This window comes from Sturnira hondurensis, unplaced genomic scaffold (genome assembly GCF_014824575.4).
Source record: "Sturnira hondurensis isolate 20B ecotype Veracruz unplaced genomic scaffold, ASM1482457v3 Scaffold0004136, whole genome shotgun sequence".
NCBI lineage: Eukaryota > Metazoa > Chordata > Mammalia > Chiroptera > Phyllostomidae > Sturnira > Sturnira hondurensis.
This window is the reverse complement of record NW_028076767.1, coordinates 30759649-30780141: the sequence shown is the minus strand read 5'-3', so window position 1 is coordinate 30780141 and position 20493 is coordinate 30759649. Positions and strand designations below refer to the sequence as shown.

Genomic DNA, 20493 nt, shown 5'->3' with positions numbered 1-20493 from the left:
CATCTACGGATGAACAGTGGGGGGTGGGCTGTTTTGAGGTTTCAACAGATATATTGGACAGTGAGTATTATCTCATTTAACTCCCACAATTCTTTAAGGCAGAAACTATTATAAAGTTTCATGGAACCATTTTGCTCTTTAAAGTAGGTACTGGTAAAGCACATAATGTAAAAACGAATTTTAAAAAACCCATTTTGTGTACCGCTTTCACCAAGTTTCTTCAAAGTTAAAAATATTTACTGTCTACATTAGAGTCCACGTTTAAAACAGACTGAGCATGCACCATGATCGGGGGTAAAGGGAGGACAGAAACTGCGAATAATAGTCCGGCAGCAAATAACTTAGGAAATGGATGTGCAACCAGCTCGCGCAAAGCCCTGCTCCTTCACCTTGGCAGTAAGTTTCATTAAATATTTGAAATAAGAAATAAATTAAGAGCCCCATTTTTAAAATAAAGAAAGGCGCAGCGAGGCTGCACAATTGCTCCTAAGTGACGCAGTCAGCGCGGACCCAGACGGGATGCCTACACGGGTCAGCGCCATATGGCCGTCTGTGGGGGCATCGCAAGGCCTTGCAGGCACCCAGGGTTTGTGTCCCGACGTCTATACAGAGAAAGGCGAGGGAGCTGTGACTGAGTTTTTCAGGCCTGGGGGCAGGTTTTTAAAAAAGATTAGGTTCCTGCTGGAGGCAGGAAAGGCTGGGAATCGGGGAAGAGGCCCAGGCTGGGGAGAGAGAAATGATCCAAGCAAGGAAAGCCCCTCCAACCACAGGGACATATGGAGGGTCCATGCAGACAAGGGGAGCCACAAGAGGGCGCTCGGGCCCACCCAAATGCCCACCAAGGGCAGCCGCGCTAGGTGCATTATCCCTTTTTCCTGACTACCAGTTTTGGGGAGCCCTGGGCTGGGGGCCCCGCAGCGGGCTCTGTCTTCAGTGCGGTCACAGTCTTCATGCATGGAAATACCTGCTTTTAGCTCTGGGCATTGTTGACCCCAAGGAGAGATAGTCCTCAGGGAACCCAGGTCTCAGGGTGCACAGATGGTCAGCCCTGCTGGATTCTCCTTCCCTCATCCCCCACGTCCTTCACCAAACATCTTGTATCGTCCCTTCAGAGACTTGGTTCCGATCCTCCCCCTGACGCCAACACCAGCCGTGTCCCACGAAAGCCCAAAGCCCCATCGGGGGTTTCCTCACCTTGCCCTGCCTTGGTCAGGCGGGTGGGAAGTCCAACCGGTCTTACCTGAGAGGCCAGAAACTTTGCCTGATGCTTCCCTAACGAAGGAGCTTCGTGAGCACAGAGATCCTCGTCTGTCTGACCTACTGCTGTGCTTGTAGCTCCTAGAGCAGAGCCTGGCATACACAGTAGGTGCCAAAAAATAGCTGTTGAGTTAATGAATACGTTAGCAAATGTACAGAGTGGAAAGGGGTCTAGGTCTCAAAGTCAAGCAACCTGGGTTTACATCTCAGCCTCATTGCTTACCCTCGGTGCCACTTTGGGCAAGTCACTTCATTTGCCAAATAGGGATCATACCGGTATTTCCCCAGGGGCTGTTGGGAGGATTCCTGGAGCTGATGCCCCTGCAGTGTCTCCCATAGTGCCTGACCCATGCCAGGGGCTGCTAAGTGGTGGCTCGTTATTTGAGATAGCGAGACGTTAGAAAGCTGCTATTTATTAAGGATTTACCACGTGTTTGGCACTAGGCTTTGATTACGGAATTCAATTTTCTTCACTATTTCATGAGAGATTAAGTAGCACAGAGAGGTTAAGTAACTTGGCCAGGGTCACACAGTGGAGAAAAACAAATTTGGGTTTAAGTCCAGGTCTTAGAGACCGAAGCATGCAAGGTCAGGCTTTTTGGGTTCAAGTTCTGACTCCATCATTTACAAATAGTATGACCATGGACAAGTTTCTCAGTGGAGATATCTAGGGAGGTAAAAAAGTGAGCCACCACATTGGCCTGGGCTGTTCCTTAGGATTTGGAGGAATTAAGGACACCACCCACTGTAACACCGCAGGCCCATTCCCTTGACACTGAACGACCTGCCAAGGCCTCTGGAACCAGCTCTTCAACCAGAGCATCACCTGGCTTCCCCATCACACACCAGACATTTCCAAATGCACTCTTTGAACTCCACCTGCAGCTGGGTTCACAATCTAGTCAAAGAGGTGAACACACGCACACACACCTCCAGAAAGAGAGAGTGTTGGCTTTAGCTGTATAACCTTGGCTAAATGGCTTTGCCTCCCTGGGCCCTAATTTCCCACCTTTATAAGGATTATCTAGAAAACACACATAGAAAGGCTGAGTCCTGAGCCCTAGAGGTGAGCAAGGGTCAATTTCCAGGACTATTGGCATTAGAATCAGGCATCGACTTCTAAGGCTCTGTTAAAAGATAACTTGCATTAAAAGGTAACATCATGACTCCCTTACCAATCTAAAAACAACCACATGTAAAGAATTTTATTTTAGCTGTCAAACAGTGAGAGAACCTGATAGCTGGTTCAAAGGAAAAGTCGAAAAAGTGCAAATGTATACAGAATTGAATATAGATGGAGACGGTTTTTCCACAGGAAAGGGGAGTCAATCATCTCAGACAAGACAAAGTTTGCATATCTGTATCAGTTATGCAAAGAGACAAAGAGACACATATCTGTCTCCAAAGAGACACAGAGCTCAAAGACAAGGAGCAGGATAGAAGCAGCAGGAGGATGCGCTATCATTTTCTCCGTCACCCACGTTGGCCTGACGCTTCCAGACTTCTCATCCTGGGAAAGTGCGGTACTTCTCTACCTTTCTGGGTTTCAGTTTCCTCATCTGTAAAATGGGGTCACTGGTGGTATCGCCTCCCAGCGTTGCTGTGGAGGAGAAATGAGCTGGCGGAGTGCCTGGGACGGGGCCTCGCACATAGCAAGCTGTTCTCTCTTTTTAGGGTTCAGACTGCCCTTAGAGGGAGGAGGCACCACATGCCGAGGGACCATGTTTTAGTGTGTGTTGCCTCATTTCACCTTCCTCACAACCTGATACAGCAGAGACGGTTAGAAACTCTGATTAGGAAACCGAGGCTCACACAGGTGCTGGCACTTGCCCAAAACTGCTCAGAAAGTGAGGGCAAACTGAGTTAAGACCCGGGTCAGTCTGGGCTTACAAGCCATGTGATTTTGTTGACTGCCTGTGTGACCTCGGCAGATCTTCCCTCGCTGGCCTCGCTAGATCAGCTGACCTCTCAGTGATGTACCCCATTTCTTCCCCTCTGCGGGGCACTCCATGGCTGCCACGCTGGCCAAGCCAGAGCAACTCTGGGAATGGCCTGGCGGGCGGGTGGTGTGGGTGTGGCAGGTCAGGGTGGCCAGCTGCCAGGGCTGTGGCAGGGCTGAGGTCCAGCGTCTGGCACACAAACCTCATAGCTGCCCATCTTGTTCACAGGGCTGGCAGAAAGGGCCAGCCCTGGGTAGACTTTAACAAGGAAAAAGGAAGAGGCATTTCCCAACCCCCGGTTGGTGAGGATGGGAAGGGTGAGGCAGAGCCCAGCTGCGTCTGAATCAGGGTTTTCTCTGTGTCTTATCTAAGGCCCAGCCGTCACCCCAAACACAGCTGGCATCATAGAGCACCCCTGTGCCCCTTGCCACGGGAAGGCAGTGTGTCCTGCTTGGAGTCAGGGCTTCTAATCCTCCCAGCCCTGTGCCAAGTCCTTTGGTGGGGACAACGGAGGAGCTCTTGTCTTCAAAAGGTTCAGCTATCAAGTCTTCATCAAGGGCTGTCATGTTTAGGAATTCTTGGTTTGCAATGGAAGGAAAACTCGAACTGATTTGGGCACAAGAAGCAATTTATTGGCTTAGTCTGTCCTACAAAAAGAAGTAAAATGGGGAGCAGGGAAGGGAATAGAAGTGAGGCAGGAATATGCTAACGAGGGAGGCCAGGGACGGTCTCACTGGTCTCAAAGGGCATTTGAGTAAAGACCTGAAGGAAATGAGAAAGTGATCCAGGTGGATGACTAGACAGAAGAGCAAGTGCAAATGCGCTGAGGGGAGCATGTGCCTGACCTGTGTGTCTCGAGCTCAGGGAGGGAGGAGGGAGGTGACAGAGGAGGTCAGAGGGTTCACCTAAAGCCAAATATTAGGAAAAGAACTGCACAAAATGTTTTAAAGGAAAACTCTTTACCTCATGACCCAACAGAAGAGTCAGGTTCCTGCAGGCTTCGGCGGGGAAGGAGACTGAGTGGGGAGGAGGCGTGCTGAGAGAGGAGAATGAAACAGGGACCACCCCTTGCAAGCCAGGCCTCCTTTGGCTTAGAAAGCCCAAACTGGGAGCTAGAAGGGGAACGAATGGCTTGGTCTCCACGGCACAGCCGATAAGGGACTCGGTCATCAGTGGGATTCCCAGAAGCCAAAAGCTTCCTCTGGAGTCACCTAAGGCCCCCCAGCAGCTGGGCTGGGCCAGAGAAGTCTCTGATAGCTTCTGCCCACCAAGGAGGGGCTCTGGGTGCAGAGGGGGCTCTCTGCAGCAGGAGCGCTCAGCCTGGCCCCCACTCAGGGGACACATCTTCAACGAAGAGTGTCAGGTGAGTTCTCTAGACTCCGGGGAGACTTAACACCTTGGGAGAAAATAGGAGATAGCAACTGCTCCCTATTACCAGTGGGAGGACTGAGGCAGAAGAACGGGAGCAGCTAGGTTGTGCAGGGGGCATAGACAGCAGCAAAGCCAGGACTTGAATTGCACTTCCTGACTCCAAAGTCAGTTCTCCTTTCTCAGTCCTGGGGGTGCAAAAGACCCCAGGGATCACACAAGACCTGGAGTTAAACTCCCCACCAGCTGATGGCTGTGTGACCTGGGTAAGTCACTTCACCTCTCTGCCTCAGATTCCTCATCGGTAAAATGGAGGGAATGGTAATAATAATACCTGTTCTCATAGGGTCGTGAAGAAAATTAAAGAAGGCGATATCTGCTAAAGGTTTAGAAAAGTAAAAGCGATGACGTAGAACCTCCAGAAATTCTTTCTTCCATAAAAAACTGTGACAAAATGGGCAGAAACTGTCAGAATATAAGATCTTCAGAATCCTTGAAGTTAAAAGTTTGCAGCAATCAAGGGAGCATTTGTTTAAGGAGAAGGGCTAATCTTGGTAAGAATAGTAACCTTGTGGCATCTTAACTTGCCCTGTTCCCATTGCCCCCTCCCCCCAAGAAGTCTATTGTAGACTTGACCTCCAGCAGCAAAGCAGCCAGCAGGGAAGACAGAACAGAGTTAAATCTCCTTCAAAGTCTCGTTCCCAGAGAACAGTCGTTTTTGGCCTGCCTGCTGGTTTCCTAGAAGACCCACTTGCAAGACTGTCTTTATCTGACCCTGCTAGGAGCTCACCCAGTGCAAAAAAATCCTTATTCTTGGGGGTACTTGTTAAAAACATGTCGAGGCAATTGTTTAACTTTGGGGTTCTCTGAGCTGGTGGATAACATTTGTAGAAAACAATAGACTAATCAGAAAACTTAAAAGGAAAAGCTGGACAATGAGAAGTCCACAGGGGTTTTGAATAGCTCTGAGAATCTAGAAGGCCACGTGCCTGTGTATGGCTGTGTACATGGCTAGGGCCGTGCAAATGCACAGGAAAGATCTGCAAAGGTCCTAAGTGCTCACCTCTGATGAACCGTAAGGCTCGGCACAAGGAGGAAGCGAAGGCTAAGGCAGAGTTATCAGCCGCTGGACTGAGCGTTGAGAGTGTGCCCCAGCCCACAGAGAGAGCCCCTCAGCAAAGACTGGAAAACTTACAAGTTTCAAGCATTTAAGGAAATCTCTCTCCAATAGTTAGCCGACAGTTAAGGTAACGGAAGAGAGATTTCACTGGAGAGAATCACTGAAACAGAACTGAGAGTCCAGAATTCCATATATTTATGGACAATTGGTTTTTGACAGAGGTGCCAGGATAACTCAATGGGGGAAAGATAACTTTTTGTCTTTTCAGCGGATGGTGTTGGGACAGTTGAATATGCACATGTCAAAGAATGAAAGTGGACTTCTCTCCCACTCTGTCTTCATAAACCACTAAAGATGGATCAAAGACTTACGTCTGAGAGCTTGCATAGCACTATAAAATAAAACTCTTACAATGAAACTTAGGAGTAAGTTTAATTATGCAAACATTTCATAGATAATGACACCCAAAGCACAAGCAAGCAGAAAAAAAGACTTTGTAATTGAAAGAACACTATCAACAAAGCGAAAAGACAACTCACAAAACGGGAGAAAATATTTCCAAATCACGGTATCCGGAACATATATAGAACTTTTACAACTAAATAATAATAACAATAAAACAAATAACCCAGTTAAAAAATACACAAAATATTTTCCAAAGACAATATACACATTCCCAAAAAGTATACGAAAATACGCTGAACATCATCAGTCATTAGGATAATGCAAGTCAAAACCAGTGAGATGGTGCATCACACGCACTAGGATGGATAAAATTTTTTTAAAAGGTGGACAGTAACAATTGTTGGCAAGAGTGTGAAGAAAATGGAACTCTCATGTGATGCTGGTTGAAATGCAGAATGATACAGCCCCATGGGAACATTATTTGGCAATTCTTCAAAAAGTTAAGTGTAGAATTATCATATAACTCATAAAGTCCCATCCTTGGTGCATACCAAAAAAGCTGCAAACATATTTACACAAAAATGCATACGTGAATGTCTGTAGCAGTGTGATTCATAACAAACAAAAGTGGGAACAAGCCAAATGTCCATGAACTGATAAATGGATGAGAAAACATGTTATACCCAGACATTGGAATGTGATTCAGACGTCGAGAGGAATGACGCACTGATGGAGCCAGCACGTGGATGAACCTTGAAAATAGGATGCCGTGTAAAAGAAGCCATACTGAAAAGGTTGGATATTATATTATTCTATTTATAGGAAATGTCCAGAATAGTCGAATCCTTAGAAACAGAAAGTAGATGAGCAATTGCCAGGGGCTGGGAAGAGCGGGATGCAGAGTGACTGCTGATGGACACGGGGTTCCTTTCTTTTTTCTTTTTTCCCATCTACCTAACAGGAAGGTCAGGGAAGAGAGCTGAGTCAGGGGGAAAGAGGTGGAGAGAGGAAGCAAGATCCCCAGGAGCTTCTTACACACACACACACACACACACACAGACTCTCACCATGTTGTACTACAAGGATGTCTGCTATGGAAATATCCAGAGAGGCAAAGAGAGCCGTTGGAGGAAGCCAAGACTCTGCCTTGTTTGTGCATCAGGATACGTTACACACTCATGCACACACCCTCTCATTCCATCCTGGCAACCAGCTTACTACCGTATTTTTGGACTATAAGACGCACCCCCAAATTTGGGAGGAATGGGGGTGCATCTTATAGTCTGAAGGTAGCTTATCTGGCTCACTGTGAGCAGGGAGCAGTGGTGGAGCGGGGTCACAGGTTATTAAATATTTTACCACATTTTTGGCTTCAAACATTTTTTTCCTATTTTCACCTCTAAAACCTAGGAGGGTCTTATAGTTCTAAAAATACTGTACATAGTCTCTATTATCACCCTCATTTTTCACCTGTGGAGACTGAGCTACAGTGATGTGCCTGCTCAAGGTCATTGCTTGGCTGCAGAATGCTGCTCCTATCTCTGAAGCTGCCCTTTTTGCAAAGCACTGAATGTAGCACCTTGTAGGTTAAGATATTATTATTATTGTTATTGTTATTGTTATTATTGCCTTCTCAGTCCTTCCTCCCAGATGGATGGTAGAGGATGCTACAGTCAGAAATCAGGGGATTCTTGAATTCTAGAAAGGCTTACCCTGCCATCAGTGAACTAGAAGCCCTTGAGTGACAGTGACAATAATCTTGCTGATCACCAGGCTCTTCCAACCCACTGTCGCATCTGGTACTTGCAGGGGGTCCTCGGAAGAGATGAGCTGGGAGGGTTGTCAGCACCATCCGGCCTTGTAGATAAGGAAACTGAGGGACTCATGCTGCTTGCCACAGGTTACTTAGCAGGTCAGTTAAAAGATCTGTGACATTGTCACTGATCCTGCCTGGGCCTGGCATGAATTTTCGGGAGAGAAACAGAGAGACAGAGAGAGATGGTAAGACAGAGAGAGACTGAGAGCGGGAGGAAGAAATGGAAAGGAGGAGGAGATAGAGTGTTAAAGGGTTGGCTTAGCTATCGGTGTTTCTTTTTTCAAGATCGCAATGAAAAAGGATTCAAACCAGATGTCCTCCTGGTGACCTGCAGTAGCTGAGAGTGGAGCTGTGGTGTGATAACACGACATTAACGATGTGTCTGTCAACTGCCCCAGTCCTGGCAGGAAAGCAGTTGGCATTTGTGGAAACTGTGTCCCCACGCTTGAGTTCGGTGTTTGAACGGGCCTCTGACTCCAGCTGGGTTTACAGATTCTTCCAGGAAAGGCCTATTCTTCAGACGTTGCCCAGCGCCATCTCCCACTCACTCCTCTGGGGAGAAGCTCACTCATAGAGAAAGACCGGGACCCAGCCACTCACTTGGCCACACGTTTGAGGCAGGATGGGGAGGCAGCAGCCAGAAAAGCCAGGCTCAGTAGGGGCCGGTGGAGCGGGGCCCAAACAGCCCACAGAAGCGCAGGCTACACTGTTATTACTTTTTAATTAAAATGGCGTCTTTCCCCCTTATTACAAAAGCCATGTCTGTTTATTTTAGCAAAACTAGACAGGCCAGACCAGGAAAAAGAAAAAATTAAAAATGACCCATGACCCAAAGAGAGCCACTATTAATACCTTGTATATTCAGGAGTCATACACTAACCGCACAGGGGCTGGGCAGTCATTGTAAATATGAGTTGGATGGTATTAAAATCAATATAAATATGTAAGTCGGGTGAATCAATTTATATGAGAATTAATGTAAATATGTGAATTGTGACATTAAAACATATCAGAACTGTTTGAATCTGTGGAATAATAGTTAGCTAGTGTAGCCCCTTAAAACTCAAAGAGATTTTAGCCCTGGCTGGTGTAGCTCAGTGGACTCAGTGCGGGCCTGTGAACCAAAGAATCGTGGTTCGATTCCCAGTCAGGGCTCGTGCCTGGGTTGTAGGCCAGTTCCCAGCAGGGGATGCATGAGAGGCAACCATACATTGATATTTCTCTCTCTCTCCTTCCCTTCCCCTCTAAAGATAAATAAATAAAATCTTTTAAAAAATAAAATAAAAGTCAAAGAGATCTTAAATAATGACAGGCTCCGTGGTTTGAAACACCTGCTGTGTATCTTTCCAGATCTATCTATGGATGTACCTACCCATCTATGTATCTGAAATACACATGTATGTACATGTATAAATATGTACATGTATAAAAAGGTACAAACACAGCTATACATATGTATACAGATAAGCACGTACATATACACATATTTATGTGGATACGCAATACGATATTCAGATAAATGTGGAAGTGCCTGGGTTGAAGGAGGATTGGGGGCCCCAACTTTCCACCCAATGGCAGCCCCCAGAGAACTCTGAGCAACACGGAAATCTGCTTTGAAAACCAGCCATCTGTTTCACTGGTCCCTGGTCTTTAGCATTTTGTGGACCAGTCAATTCTACCTTCCAAAAATTAGGGGCTACCGATCCAGGGTTGCCAACTTTCTTTTCGTCAAGTGTGGCAGGCATGACTAGCTGCCCACTCAATACCTGTTTCCTACCACTCTGCCCCCTTCTTTCTTGGTTTTATTTGAGGGGCCATATACTCTATCCCGTGTAATAAATCATCCTTTGACACGTGCACCAGCCCGCAGTGCCCACGATGTTATGGATGAGACATGAGACAGATTCACACGGACTACCAAGTCCTGTGGAGGAAAAGGGATGGGACGGCTACTCCCTCAAGGGGGCAGCACCTCAGAGGGGCCTGGTCACTCTCTCAAGGGAAGAGCGCACCGACCCTTGCCCAGACAGGCTTTTATTGGGTTCAATTAGCATAGGAATACAGGGAAAGCTCATTCATTATTGTCAGGCAGTAAGGATCAAACAATAGATAGCATAAAAGAACTATGAGAGCTTATTCTGAGTCAGGGTCTATTAGCTAAAAGGCTACAAAACTTTGGGAAACAAACTCATTTCCTGCTTAGACCTTTATCATTTAATTAAGAGCATTCTTAGCAAAGAAGTTTTCGTAGGATTTTACATATTCTTTCTCAGGCTTGATCACCTGGGGAGTCCACCCTTTCCAGCACAGGGCTGCACCACCCTCTGTCATTGTTTCAGGCTTAAGTCAAGCAGAGGAGGCAAAATAGCCAAGAAATTAGGAGACTTCTTGCAGACAGAATGAGGACTCAGGCTTTGTCAAAGCCAAGGGGCGAGGGTCCATCACCCCCTTTCTCCATAGCACCCCCAAGTCCTTCCCTGAGGCCTCCACATGATTGTGCCTGTCTTAGGTCATCCCCCCCCCCGCCCTCCTTGGGGAATCTTACCCATCATTTGCTAACTGATCAAGAATTGGAGGCCAGTTATGGATGAAGTAAAAGGAGCAGAAGCAGTGCTCCTGCCAGGGAGATAAGCTTTGTTTCCTTAGAGGCTTATGGGGTGAAGGTCACTCACTCAGCCTTAGCCATGAGGGGGTTACAGCTCCTGAAACCAGGCTAAGTGGTTCCCAATAGTCATTAGTAAACCCAACATGGTTATCTCATTTCCTTTTGCCAGATTGCTGTTTACCTAGACTCCCTTGCAGCTAAGAGTGGCCCTGTGACCTAATTCAGTCAATGTGACACAGAGGAAGTCTGCTGAAGACTTCTGAGAAAGCTTTCACTTTCCTGTAAGAGGCAAAATGTCATTGGAACCATCTCATTCCCCCTCTTCCTACCTTGAACATGAATATAATGCCAAGAGCAGTGACAACCTTCTTAGGACAATGAGGGAAAAGTCAAAAGAATCACAGAGACTCCTCCCTGCCTAGCACTGGTGAGCACTGAAACTTTCCCAATGGTCACTGTCTCCAGACCTCTTTCAACATGAAGGAAGAAGCCCCTATTCACTTATTCCACTGTTACTAAATGGTTAGGTGCAGCTTGGAAAGAAGTAAAAAGTTAGCCATTATCATCAAGCCAAAGAAGTAAAATAGAGATAACATTATAGAAAAAAAGAAGTTTTATGAAGATCTTGCTGTTGTCTTTATTTTTCTGATTTTGCCATCAACTGGCAACTTTTCACTGAGCAGCCTTGGCCCGTGGACAAACTCCTGGGGACTGTCCATCTTTACTGCAGCAGCAGATCGAAGGAGCACAGAAGGGCCCCTCATCAGGGCTCCAGTCATTCGATAGACCAGACTCCTGTTGCTAGGCATTCAGATTGTGTCCAGCCACTTCCTATACAGCATCCCAGAGAACATCCTTGAAGCTGAATTTTTGTCCTCATCTTTACTGATTTTCTTAAGATAAATTCCTAGAAGCAGAAGTGTTTTCTGCTTTAGCTCATATTGCCCAGAAATGTCTTCCAGAAAGAAAACACCAAGGTATACAGTCACCTTCCCACAGGTGTGTCATGCAACTTGGGGTGACAACACAAGTCATTCCAAGATCCTTTCCAAACTCTGCTTTGGGCCAAGGGTTGGCCAGCCTCTGCCCCCTATGACCAGGAGTCCTGATTTACACACCTGTGCCACTTCCAGCCCTCCCAAGGTCAGAGCCACTTGCATATTTATAAGTGGTCACTGCCCATCTTGCAATCTGCCCTTCCCTGTTTCCCCAGAGCTAGGGTATAAAGTTAGGACTGGTCAGCTTCAGACACAGGCTGCACCTTCGGGGCCTGCTGACACCCCCAGTCTCATTGTCTATCTTTCTCTGGCACAGCCAGTCACATCATGAGCTTTTGCACTTCTGGGCTTTTGTATACGATGTTCCCATTACTGAGAAGGCCCTTCCTCTCTTCCTAACTAACTGTTGCTCACCTTTCAAAATGCAGTTCAAACATCACCACCACCAGGCAGGCTCCTTGATCTCCCCACTCTGGGCGAAAGCACCACCCCACCTCTACAGGCTTTTCCTATAATACCCTGGTCACACTCTGTGGCAACTGCCTGTCTGCCAGTCTGACTCCCTCACCAGACTGACAGGTTCTCAAAGGAGAGAGAGCCAGAGAGAAATAACTCCCTTTGAGGAAACCCCTGTCCTCCTCCCTGCTCTCCACACATATAAACTCTGCCCATACTTCCAGCCCTGGAACAAAATCTCACAGCCCCCACCCTGGAAATCTTAACTGGTAGCCTCAGAACCCATCGGCCCCCTGAGGACCTGGCTCACTTGGCCTTGCCCCCGAGGAGACAGTTGCCAGAGAGCAGGGCCTAGAATCATGCCTGGGCTTTGTTATGGCCTCAGTCCCCTTGGGCTGCTATGACAAAATACCATAGATTGGGGGCTTCAACAACAAACGCTTATCTCTCGTAGTTCTAGAACCTGAGAAGTCGAAGATCAAGGAGCTGGCAGATTCAGTGTCCGGTGAGGGCCCTCTTCTTGGTTTGCAGACGGCCGCCTTATTGCTGTGCCCTCAGATGGTGGGAAAAGAGAGGACCCTGATTTTTCCCTCTCCCTACAAGGACACTAATCCCACCATGGGGTCCCCACCCTCATGACCTCATCTAAACCTAATTACCCCCCAAAGTCTCCACCTCCTAATACCGTCATGTTAGAGGGGAAGCTTTTACACAGCAGTTTTGGAGGGACACAGACATTCAGCCCATAGGCCCACTGACAAGCTGTATGACAAGAGGCACATCCCTCCCCCTCTCTGAGCCTAATCCCTCCTTGTGTGCAAGGCATTGCAAAGGAAATCCTCAGTAAATTCTAAAGAAAGGGGGTGTTTATGGTTCGCGACTCCATCTTTGCAGTGTCCATTCCTTTTTCTTCTGGAAAATGCCCTAGTTTCCTTCCTTCGGTTCAGGGGGGCTGGGGATGGAGCATTGGACTTTTCCCTCACTGCAGTGATTGGCTTGGGCATGAGGACACTGAGGGCCAGTTAGAGTGAATTTCCAAACTGCTGCCGAGCTTTCTGGAAGACTGTCCCTGCCTTGTGTAGCCCTGGACTCAAAGGCTGGAGCTGCCTAGGTTGCTGGAGAGCAGGATCCACAGAGGCAGACCGAGAGAGAGGCTGGATTCTGATGACATTGCTGAAACCCCATATCCAGCTTATTCGATTCTCTCTCCCCCTTCCCTCTGTTTTTCTCCTTCTTTCCCTTATTCCCCCATCCTCTGTCCCTCTCCCCTACACCCTCAGCTCCTCAGCATTCTGCTCCCTCTGCCGCCCTACCCACCCCACGTGCAGATGTGTCAGGCTCAGGTCTATAATCTTGACCCTAGCAGGGCTGGGAGCTGGGTCCTCAGAAGGATTGTGAGGAACAGGCTGCAGAGGGCACACACAAAGAGACTGGGTGACAGGCCATGTTCCTAGAAGCCTCCTCGGGGCATTTGTTTGGTCTAGGCTCGTGGCCCAGTGGGTGTCAGCAGCTTTGTTAACAGCTGAACAACCACGCCAGTTCGCACGGCACAGCGGGAAGTCTTGCTCTTTATCTCTCCCATCTGTTCATTATTGGGACCATTTAAGGTCAGCGCTAGATGGTGCAGGGAGAACTCAATGGAGAGGTTTCTATTTCTATTCTATGGTTTTAATATCATTCTTGTAATGTGAATTGGCAGGAAGCACCAGAGACACCTATGCCATCACCTGGGTCCATATAGCTCCTCCTCCAAGCCTGGCTCATCATCTCTTCCTGGGACCATTGCCTTTTGATGCTTGCCCTGCCGGGAGCTTCTAATCTGGCCTCCAAATCACCAACAGTGTTCTTTGTATGCAATGGGAAGCGTCTGTTCAGGTCACTTCACAATTCGGGGAGTGGGTTAGTTCTATTCTGCTGCATAACAAACCAGAAACCAAATGGGCTTTGCAAACTATTGTCCTCAGAGGTTTGTTAACTATAGTCCTGAGGCTAAATCTGACTCATGGCTTGTTTTTGTAAAATAAAGTTTTATTGGAACAAAGTCATGCTTATTTATGTATGATCCATGGCTACTTTTGCAGTTAAATAGTTATATCAGAGACTATGTAGTCTATAAAGACTAAAATGTTTTTACTTTCTGGCCCTTTATAGAAAATGCTTGCCAACCCCTGGATTAACACAATAATAATCTATTATCTCTCTTGGTTTCTACGGGTCAGGAATTTGAGAGCAGCCTGGCCAGTGGTTCTGGCTCATGAGGTTCCAGTTAGGCACTGGCTGGGGCTGCCCTCCTCCGAAGGCTCGACTTGAGGCTGAAGGATTCTCATTCAGGAAGGCTCATGATTGTGCCTGCCGGCTAGAGGCTGGGGCTTCAGTTCCTCTTCCCATGGGCCTCGACACAGGATAGCTTGAGTGTCCGCATGGTACAGTGGCTGCTGTCCCCAGAGTGAATGACTCCAGAGAATCAGGGGAACTCTAGGGCCTTTATAAACTAGACTCAGAAGCTACAAACGGTCACTTCTGCCACATTCCACTGATCGCACTCACCAGCCCCGATTCAATACAGGAAAGGCAGGAGCCATTGGGAGCCTGGGCTTGGCCACGGCTGCCACATGAGGTGCGTGTTCAGGCGCTTGCGGTCCTGTAGGTCTGTCCAGTCTGCCATTTGATGGCCAGTCCTTGGTGCCATCTGCCCCCACCTCCACCCCCACCACGGACAAGCCCCACGATTCCATAGGACAACTTAGCTACCACATCCAGGAGAAAGATATCCAGTGTTCTTTTGGTGGCTATGGCTGCCTCCTCGAACTAGACCTCAAAAATGGACACTGCTCTTTGGAGTTCACGGACTCCCAAAACACCGATGATGCCCTGTATGAGCTGAATGGCAAGGATCTCTGCGGTGAGGGCGCGATCAGCGCCGGTGGTGGAGGTGGATACAGCAGTCTGAGAACTTCTGGAAGAGACAAATATGAACCACCTATTCGTACAGAATTCAGGCTTATGGTAGAAAATCTTCTAGTCATTGCAGTTGGCAAGATTTAAAGAATTTCATGAGACAAACAGGTGAAGTAACCTAAGCAGATTCTCACAAAGTACTCACAAACAAATAAGACTGAATTTCATGCCTACTCTGACATGAAGCATGCTTTGGATAAACTGGGTGACACAGAAGTAAATGCAGAAATACTAGGCTCATTGAAGATAAAGCATGAATTAGCCATGGGAGGTCTTACTCTAGAAGCAGATCAAGGTCAGAGTCAAGAAGCCATAGTAGACCATGAGGTATTTCAAAAAGTCAACCCTTGTGGTCCTGTAGGCTTGTCCGTTCTGCTTTTGATCTAGGTCTCAGAACAAAGGTCTTTCACATTCTTGGTGAAAGGCCAGAAATCTAGGTGGAAGAGCGAATCAGAGCCCCAGTCTGATGGAGGCTCGCATTCACATTCTGAAAACAGGTCTAAGGATGAGTATGAGAAATCTCAAGGCAGGTCTCATTCTCGATCCTGTTCCCTTGAAGAAAATGCAAAAGGTGCTATAAAGTCAACATCTAGATGGAGGAGCCGGTCTTTATCCAATTTGCCCCTGCCGGCTCCACCCTCAAAGGCTCATCCTGTGTCTCCTACACCAAAAAGAACTTCAAGACCCTATTCTAGATCCTGCCCAAAGTCAAGATCACAGTCCAGATAGAGTTCCAGAGATTAATCCAGAACTCTACTTTCTTTGCACACTATTACAGAACACCTTCCCACTTGCTTAGTCAGTTACTTTCCCATATTTGTACTTGGCTTCCTTTTTTAAAATTGTATTTCTTTATTTTTAGAGAGAGGGGAAGGGAAGGAGAAAAAGTGGGAGAGAAACATCCATGTGTGGTTGCCTCTCAAGTGTCCCCTACTGGGGACCTGGCCCACAAGCCAGGCATGTGCCCTGCCTGGGAATCGAACTGGCGACCCTTTGCTTCACAGGCCCATGCTCAATCCTCTGAGCTACACCAGCCAGGGCTGTACTTGACTTCTTTTGCAACAGGAATCTCCTGAAAATGAAGGCGCATAGAAATTTGATTTGCGGCCGAATGTGATGAAAAAGATGAGGTTCTAAAGCGGCGGTGGCATGGAGATCTCCCTTCTTTGTGGAATTAAGATAACCGATTTTATCTTCTGAGCTAAAATGACTTTTGTAAAGATTAAGCTCCTCTAGATTTTTAAAAGCATTTCAGCAGGATCTGCAGCAGAGGTTTCGTTATTTTGTTTGCCTGCTTTTTAATGAACTGTTTCCAGCTTTGGATACTCAAAGACTTTACAGAAAGCACCCATTTTTCAATTATGTTGGCTTTTTATAAAAGTTGAGCTATATAAGTTTTCAATAAAAGTTTGCTACCCAGAGGATTGCCTTATCGACCAGGTCCCTACTTGTTGCTTTACATGTCAATATCTGCTATTTGTGAAAACAATGTAAATTCTACTAAGCATAAAACCAGGCAAGCCTCAGACCAGCAATAAATTGTGCCATTTAGATAACACTATTTTGTGCCGTTAATCAAATTTGTCAAAATTATTGTATCTGTCCCTTTAATAAATTAAGTGAAAACTAAAAGATTTAGCCCTGGCTGGTATGGCTCAGTGGACTGAGCGCCAGCCTGTGAACCAGAGGCTTGCAAGCTTGATTCCCAGTCAGGGCACATGCATGAGTTGTGGGCCAGGTCCCCAGTAGGGGGCGCATGAGAGGCAACCACACACTGATGTTTCTCTCCTCTTTTTCCCTCCTTCCCCCCTTTAAAAAATACATAAATATAATAAAAGATTTTGTAGTTATATGTGAAAGGAGGACACAAGAGAACATCAGGCGGTGGGACCACCGAGGCCATCGTGGAGGCTGGCTACCATGTGGAGGATAGAAACTCATGCTCCCATGAGCATCTTGGCCTATAGATATCTCTTCTTAGGCTTGCACCATGCTTTGAGTCAATATTTTTAATTTGGGAGACTTCACAAAGTATCTAAAATATATAAATGACCCCACATCTTCACAGGCTACATCAGGATGGTGGTGAACAACGGCCGCCATCTTTTTGTGGGACAGGATTCTTTCTGGTTTACCACACTCCCTACCATCTGTCATTGATCCCGGACAGGGAAGCTGCATGTTAGTGACCATTAATAATTATTCTTGGGCTGTTCCCTTACTGGAGAGAACTCTGTCGCTGTAACTTCATCTGTATTAAAAGAGGGCAAAGCAAAGACACACTGAGAGGGCCTCCCCTTTTAAGAAGAATCAAGGAGAGAAGACTATTTTTATATATTTAATATACACATAAAGTATTCATATTTTCGACAACTACAACTACCACAGTGTGTAAATGTTGCTACCTGGACAGAGGAGACCAACCTCCTTAGTTTGGCATTGAAGACCTTTTGTAATCTGGCTCTTCCCTAGCTTAAAGACAATATGGCATAGAGATGAAGACTGTAGACACTGGGATCAGACTACGTGGGCTCAAACACCAGTTGTGAACCCAATCTTCTCATCTTAAAAATTGAGATAACAATACTACCTATCGCCCTGGCTGGTGTGGCTTGGTGGATTGGGCATGGGCCTTTGAGCCGGAGGATTGCGATTTGATTCCCGGTTGGGGCATGTGCCTGGGTTGCAGGCCGGTTCCCAGCAGGGGATGTAGTTCCTGGTGGGGGGTGCGCAGGGGGCAGCCATGCATTGATGTTTCTCTCCCTCTCTCCTTCCCTTCCCCTCTGAAGATGAATAAATAAAATCTTTAAAAAAAATAGTACCTATCACTGAGGGTTTAATGACTACCTTTCCAGCTCTACTTCCAGCCCTGCTGGCACTCTGCCTACCTGAACACTCCAGACTAGTTTTGCCCTCTGTGCCTTTGTACCCGCTGCTTCTTCTGTCTACAGTCCACATGTCCTGCTTCTCTGCTGCAAGGCTTAGTCCAGTTACCCCCTGAGGTCTTCCTTAACACTATTCGCCAAACACATCTGGTTCTCCTGGGGGTAAAACATGGGATGCTACTTTGTCCCCTCATGGTTGGGTTGGGGCTATGTGACAACAGCTGGTCAGTAGTTGGTGGGGTACAAGTAACACATGTCCCTTTCAGGCTGGGACATTTAGCAGCAGGGTCAGGCTCTCCGGAATTCCCTCTTCCCTCGGCTACAGTACCTGAACCCTGGTGTGAGCAGAGTCGCAGCCAAGCCATGTTAGACATGCTGAGCAGAAATCCACCTTTGGTTTAAGTCAGAGTTGTTATGACAGTATTGCATAGCCTTGATTGACTCCTGTCCTTAACAGAGCTTCCCTAAGCTTTCCTTAAACAGAGCTGGTAAAGATCTGTGGGTTGACATGGCAACCAGGAAAAACTCAGTATTAAATAACTGGCTTGTGTATATCAGGGTGTCCACTGGTGCTGTCCTTTCCTAAGAGCGGCTTTCCCTAACTACCGGCTGTAAGGATGTTCCCTCCCTTCTTCTTTGAACGAACACCCAGTTTAATGAGTTGTTAGTGCTTTATTCTCAACAGCAATTCTTTTTATTTATTTACTTGTTTATTGTCTACTTCTTCCACCAAACAATAAGCTGACAGCCCCGAGGCTAGTTCAGTGTCTGGCACAGAGATGAATGACTGATTGAATAGTCAATGAAAACTATACACCCAATGCTCTTAGCCTTGATGCCTGGCGTACAGCACGTCAGCTAGAATGAATGAATGGCCTCCGGTCCAACTCAACAATTCCCCCACCCTTGAACACGTCCCGAAGTGTTCTCTCTCAGGCCCCGGCTGGAGAGGCAGCAGCAGAGGTCCCAGTAAGGGCCCTCTGCTGCTGTCTTTATGTTTCCCCCGCCACAAAATCTCCTGTGACTGTTTAAAGTCAGGAAGCAAAATCAAAGAGCCCTAGATTCAAAGGACACTAATTACCTTTCAAAGAGTCCCCCTTGGCTTCAGCCACACGATTCCCGTCAGAGGCCGTGGGAGTCTGTGGTTCCTGTGTCAGGCTTTGAAATTGGGAGGGATTAATGGGACTTGATTAAACCACAAATGTCAGGAAGTGTGGAGAGCAGCCCGGAGTGCACCCACCTCCATCCATCTTGGGAGGGGGAGCGGTCACTGACCTACCCTCCTCCACTAGGCTTGAGCTTCTGATAAAGGAGCTAAGGGGGAAGGTATCTTCCCCGACACTCAAGGGTGCCACATTATGCTTATGATGAGGGCTCACTTACATGGAAATGACTGATGTGCCAGCTAATGAGAATTTCGTTTTGCATTTTGTGAAGGCAGGTGTAATAAGAACCCTGCCCTCTAATTTTTCACGCCATGACATCTGAACAGCAGCCTCCTCAACTCCACAACAGCAGGCTTGTGCTAACATAACTGATAATAACAATGCTAATAGGTGCCAGTTCACTGAGCTCCTACCTTCATATTAGGCACTGAGCTCATTGCCTTGTATGGTTGACTTCATTCATCCTCATAACCTCTCTGGGGGGAGATAAGGGCACTCATCAGCTCCAGATTCATAAATGAAGAAACTGAGGCTCAGAGAGGTGCAGCCACTTGCCCAAAGTCACACAGCATGGAAGTGACAGACCAGCAATGAGCCCTGGGCCTTTCTCACTTCAGAATCATAACTTCTCTACTCTGTTCACATCTTGTGGTATATTCTGAGGGCCCACCCTTCTGATATTCCAGGAGGAACGATTCTGTGAAAAGCAAATGGTAAGATAAAAGAAATGGACAGACACGTTGGAGAAATCCGTATCAGCTGTGATGGAGTCTCATTTAATTTGCATATCAACCCTCAGTCTGAGTCCTGAACCATTTTATTAATCCTCCAACTACTGAGGAAGAAGCAGGTAACACTTCCCGTCAGGAAGCTTTTCAGCCATGAGTAGCTAGAACTCAACTCACTGAGAAAACACTGGATTCGCTCCCCCTGCATCATCCCAACCTTCTTTGCCTGCCTTGGGAAAACCAAGGCTTGGAAAAACGAAATACCCACTTTCCCAGCTTCCCTTGCTGCTGCCAGAGGTGCCCATGTGGCCAATTCTGGCCCATGAGACCTACGCGGAAGCCTCTACTTCCCTCAGTAAGAGGGGCAGAGATTCCTTGCAGCTGTCTTCCCCACTTCTTCCTTGTGGAATCTGATGTGACACCTGGTCTGTTCCAGTCACCCTGTGTTTGGAGGGAAGGACCAAGGGAGTCACAGACATTGCTGAGCCATCAAAGCAATGCTGGCCACTGCCTGCCTCTACAATTTTCGAAAGTGAGAAGGATAAAACTACTATTTATTTAATATTTAAGACACTGTTAACTGGGTTTTCTTTTGCTTGTGACCAAAACCACCCTCATGGGTACAGTCTTTCGCCCTGTGGCTGACTGAGAATGTAGACATCTCCCAGAAGCCCCCTGCCTACAGATCCCCTTCACATCTCTGTCCAGAATGTTGTCCAATGTCTTTCTAAGCTAATAGCTGGTCCAGGGGAAGGAACCAATGTGGTCTTCTTAGCCCTGTGGTTCTAAAG

At 47.1% G+C, this 20493-nt stretch overlaps 1 pseudogene; it reads left to right on the top strand.

Moving 5' to 3' along the window:
* Nucleotides 1-284: 284 nt before the first annotated feature.
* Nucleotides 285-15667, top strand: LOC118985989 (serine/arginine-rich splicing factor 6-like; annotated as a pseudogene).
* The last annotated feature ends 4826 nt before the right edge of the window (nt 15668-20493 follow it).